The following is a 5,642-nucleotide window of genomic DNA, read 5'->3' as shown; positions in this document are numbered from 1 at the left end:
CCATGAACCCTTAATAATTTATAAATTATTATTATATCTTATATTACACTGCCTGGCGTCTCCCTTCACCCACCCCTCTGTGGCCCGTCCCCCAGAGAGGAGGTTATATGTAGATCCCTGTGATCAATTCCCCCTTTCTACACGCCCCCTCCCCTCCTGGTATTAAGCAACTCTTAATACAATTACTGTCCCTATAGATTTTCCTATTCTAAATTATATATTTAAAAAATACCAAAAAACGAACCCCAACATAAATAACAAATGGCAGAGAAAAAATGCTAAGTAGAAAAGTAGACAATGATACAAATGACAACACATCATAATGGGTCCAAAGAGATAACCAAAAATAAAGTGATAAAATTTAACCTAAGAACATCTATGGTAATCAATTTTCCAGTGCTTTCAGCCTGATAACAAGGGTATTCACAACCCTGGACAATGGTCAGAGGGGATTCTCCAGAGAATCAATCAACTTCACCAGAGAATTAAAAATAACAACTAATTCCTTGGTGATATCCTTTCTATACATTTTTAGAATTTATTGGAATCCGGTAATCTGTTCCCAATGCATTTGTAACTGAATTGAGTATAAGTCATAGTATGTCCCGAAAGCGAACGTAGGGTTGTTTTTAAAAGTTTATCTTTGTCCAGTGGTCAAGATAGCGACCAGGTGAGCCACACATGCTGAGGGCTCTTTCGAACAAGGCGGTTTTAGTGTCCAGGTAGCTGAGAGGAAGGAGCTGAGGAAAAAGAAAAACTTTAAGAGCAGCAAGATAAAGGAAGACAGTCACATACAAAGGGGCTCAGGTAAAAATATGCTCAGACCTATCAGCAGAACCATGAAGAGGAGGAGAGAGTAGAGCAATATCTTCCAAAAGCTGAAAGGCAAAAATGCCTCCCCCAGAATCCTTTACACTGACAAATTATCCATTAAAATAAGGGTCTTCCAGGACAAGGAAAGACTCAAAGAATACGCTGCAAGACACCCAACCCTGCAGAAGATACTGGCTGACTCACTAAGGCCAGAGGATCAACCTCCACCAAGAACGAGCAGGAGACCACCATATAGCCATCTCCATCCAGAAGCCAACATGCCAGCAACAATTACCAGGACAACAGGGCCTCAGAGGGAAAAGAAGACAAGACAGAAACTCCCCACTCAAACACAGCACGCTGATATGAAGGGAGATAGGAAAACACCCAAAGCACAAGACAGGGTATGACAACAATGAATCCACAGATTGTGATAATAACTCTAAATTCCAATGGACTCAATCCATACATTAAAAGAAAAAGGCTGGAGGACTGGCTCAGAGAACATAAACCAGCAATCTGTTGCCTGCAAGAGATACATCTTCACACAGACAAAAATAAACTAAGAATAAAAGGCTGGTGGAAAGTATACCAGGCAAATGGAAACTTGAAAAAAGCAGGGGTGGCTATCTTAATCTCTGATAAAATGGACCTCAAGGATCAAACCATTAAAAGTGTCAAGGAGGGACACTACATAATGCTCAAAGGTTCAGTAAACCAAGAATCAGTCAGCATATTGAATTTTATGTGCTCAACAATGGAACCAAACATTTCATCAAACTATTAAAAAGATGGGAAAAGAATCATGGATTCAACAATCATAGCAGGTGACTTTAACACTCCACTGTTAGAGAAAGACAGATCACTGGGAAAGAGCTCAGCAAAGAGACTATTGAGCTAAACAATGAAATTAGGCAACTGGGCCTGATAGACATTTATAGAGCATTATATCCAAACGCAAAAATGATTCACATTCTTCTCAAGCCCACATGGATCATTTTCAAGAATAGACCACATGCTGGGACACAAGTCAAGCCTGAGTAAATACAAACACATAGATATTCAGACACCTTTCTCAGATCACCATGACATAGAGCTGGAGATTAATAAAAGTATGTCCAGAAAAGCAAGAGCTATCAATTGGAGGATGAACAACGATCTCCTGTGACATGAATGGGTACAGGCCCAGATTAGAGAGGATATTAGGAAGTTTATAAATAATAATTAGAATAAAAATACAACATATAAAAACGTATGGGATACTGTGAAGGAAGTTATCAGAGGTAGATTAATATCATTAAATGCACATATGAAAAAAGAAGAGAAGCTTGTGACAGATATGTTATCACAAACCCTCCAACAACTAGAACAGAGTCAGTAGAACAACCCTTCCAATAGCAAAAGAAAAGAAATAATAAAAATCTGGTCAGAGTTAAACAAGTGGGAAGACAAAAGAAAGATGCAAAACATAACTGCAGCTAAAAGCTGGTTTTATGAAAGGATCAACAGAATTGACAGACCGCTGGTGAATCTGACCAAGTATAGGAAGGATCAAGCATCAATAGTCAGGATGAGGGATAAACCAGGGGCAATTACAACAGACCCCAATGAGATTAAAAAGATAATCACAAAGTAATATGAAGGTCTGTACTCTAATGAAATCAGAAATGTGGAAGACATGGATAGATACTTGGAAAAATCATTCCCTACCTATATTATCTCAGACAGAGGTCAAGAACTTCAACAAACCCATAGTGAAAGAAGAAATAGAGAGGGTCATCAAGAAGCTACCAACATAAAAAGCCCCTGGGCCAGATGGCTTCACACCCCAATTCTACCAAGCATTCAGGGAAGGGTTGACCCTGATCCTCCACGTGGTATTCCAAAGCATAGAAAGGATGGCAAACTCCCAAACATTCTGTGAAGCCAGCATAACTTTGCTACCAAAACAAGGCAAAGACCCCACAGGTATAGAGAATAACAGACTGATATCTCTAATGAACAAAGATGCAAAAATCCTTAACAAAATATTGGCCAACAGAATATAAAACTATATAAAACACATCATCCACCATGACCAGATAGGATTCATCCCAGGGATGCATGGATGTTTTAACAGCTGAAAATCCTTCAATATTATGCATATCGATTAGAAAAAGGGATAAAAACCATATGATAATATCCATAGATGCAGAAAAACATTTGACAATATCCAACATCCATTCCTAATTAAGACACTCACGAAGATAAGAATGGAAGGTAAATTCCTCAGGATGATATAAGGTATCTATGAAAAACCAACAGCCAACATGATAGTAAATGGAGAAAAGACAAAAACAATCCCACTGAACAAGGGTACAAGACAAGGATGACCCATATTCCCACTCCTATTCAATATTGTACTGGAGGTTCTGGCTAACAACATAAGACAGTGGAAGGACATCAAAGGGATCCAAATGGGAGAGGAGGAGGTGAAACTATCATTATTGGCAGCAGACAACATGATCCTGTACATTGAAAACCTCAAAAGCTCCACAAGAGGAGTACTTACAGCGATAGAGGAATACCGAAGAGTGGCAGGACACAAGATCAACAGACACAAGTGGGTAGGTTTGCTATACACATGGGACAGGACCATGGAAGAGGAGATCAAGAAGGCAGTGCCCTTCACAGTAACCAAGAACAAACTGAAATACCTAGGAATATATTTAACAAAAGAAAGCTAAAGACCTATACAAGGAAAATTACAAGACCCTACTACAGGAAACCAAAAGAGACATCCACAAATGGAAAGACATCCCATGTTCATGGAATGGAAGGCTCAACATAGTAAAGATGACAATCTTAGCCAAAGCACTTCAAAAGTTCAATGCTATTCTGATTCAAATACCAACAACTTTCTTCAAACAATTGAAAAAACGGATCACCAATTCCATATGGAGAAGGAAGAAGCCCAGAATTAGCAGAGAAGGACAAAGTTGGAGGAATGGCCTTATCTGATTTTAATGCCTATTACACAGCTACAGTGGTCAAAACAGTGTGGTACTAGCACAACAGCAGATACTCAGACCAGTGGAAAAGATTAGAGAGCCCAGGAATAAAAACCATCAGCGTACAGACAACTGATCTTTGACAAGAGTCCCAAAACCATCAAGTGGGGAGTGGATGCCATTTTTAACAAGTGGTGCTGGAAACAATGGCTATCCACATGTAGATAAATGAAACAAGATGTTTACCTCACCCCATGCACAAGAATAAACTCAAGGTGGTTCACAGACCTAGAAATGAAAGCCCAAACCATCAGGATCATCAAGGAGGGAATTGGGACAAACCTAAGATCATTGGCTCAGGGAAATCACAGGCTCACTGAAATCAGGAAGGGTACAAACACAGGTGAACTGGAAATCAATAAATGGGATTTCATAAGAATAAAACACCTGTGCACCTCAAAAGACTTCACCAAGAGGGTGACAAGACAACCCACAGACTGGGAGAGGATTTTTAGTAATGACACATCAGACAAAGGGCTCATTACCAAAATCTACAACACCCTCATGGCCTGCAAAAAGAGGAAAACAGTTAACCCCCTAAGGAAGTGGGAAAAAGAACTGAAAAGAGCCTTCACTAGGGAGGAGACCCAGATGGCCAAAAAGCATATGAGAAAGTGTTACAAATCATTACCCATAAGAGAAATGCAAATCAAAACAACCATGAGATACCACCTAACACCCCTGAGGCTAGCCCAAATCAGCAAATCAGAGAGCAACAAGTGTTGGAGGGGCTGTGGTGAAGTAGGAACCCTCCTCCACTGCTAGTGGCCATCTAGATTTGTACAGCCACTGTGGAAAGCAATCTGGAGATACTTAAAGAAAATGAAAATTGACCTACGTTATGACCCAGTCATCCCTCTCCTGGGCATATACCCAGAGGCGGTAACAAATAAAACACGGCCAGTCATCTGCACTCCAATGTTTCCTGCAGTGCATTTCACAATCGCAAACATTTGGAAACAGCCTGAGTTTCCATTGATAGATGAGTGGATTAGTAAACTCTGGCACACTCATGCAATGGAGCACTATGCAGCACTGAAAAGCACAGAAAACCAAATGAAGGCTGAGCATGATAGTGTGACAAGTGGAAAGTAAAAGAAAATAGAGGAAAGAACTAGGAGGCAAAGGTCATATATAGAGGTCTAAATACAGGCTTGTACATATGTAAATGTATTTATATATGATGATGGGGAATAGATCTACGTACATATATTTATAGGTTTAGTAGTAAGGTAGCAGGCGAACATTGGGCTCCACTCAAGTACTCCCTCAATACAAGAACACCTTTGTTCTATTAAACTGACATTCCATGATGCTCACCATCCGGACACGATCGCTGAAGGCAAATGGGTGCATAAGCAAGTGTCGTGAAGAAAGCTGATGGTGCCTGGCTATCCAGAGATATAGCATCTGAGGTCTTAAAGGTTTGTAGGTAACCAAGCGGCCATCTATCCCAGAAGTAACAAAGCCCACATGGAAGAAGCACACCTGCCTCTGTGATCAAGAGGTGTCCAAAGGATCAGGTATCAGGCATCAAAGAACAAAAAAATCATATCATCGTGAATGAGGGGGTGTGTGGGGTGGGGACCCAAGACCCATCTGTAGGCAACTGGACATCCCTTTGGAGAGGGGTCATAGGGAGGAGACGAGTTAGTCAGTGTGCAGTGTAGCATTGAGAAAACACACAACTTTCCTCTAGGTCGTAAATGCTTCCTCCCTCCCCACTATCATGATCCCAATTCTACCTTACAAATCTGGCTAGACCAGAGGATGTACACT

Source organism: Echinops telfairi, unplaced genomic scaffold, assembly GCF_000313985.2.
Source record: "Echinops telfairi isolate 266 unplaced genomic scaffold, ASM31398v2 ScPeMD7_655;HRSCAF=1070, whole genome shotgun sequence".
Classification (NCBI taxonomy): domain Eukaryota; kingdom Metazoa; phylum Chordata; class Mammalia; order Afrosoricida; family Tenrecidae; genus Echinops; species Echinops telfairi.
The sequence above is the reverse complement of the archived record's forward strand: the minus strand, read 5'-3'. Positions refer to the sequence as shown.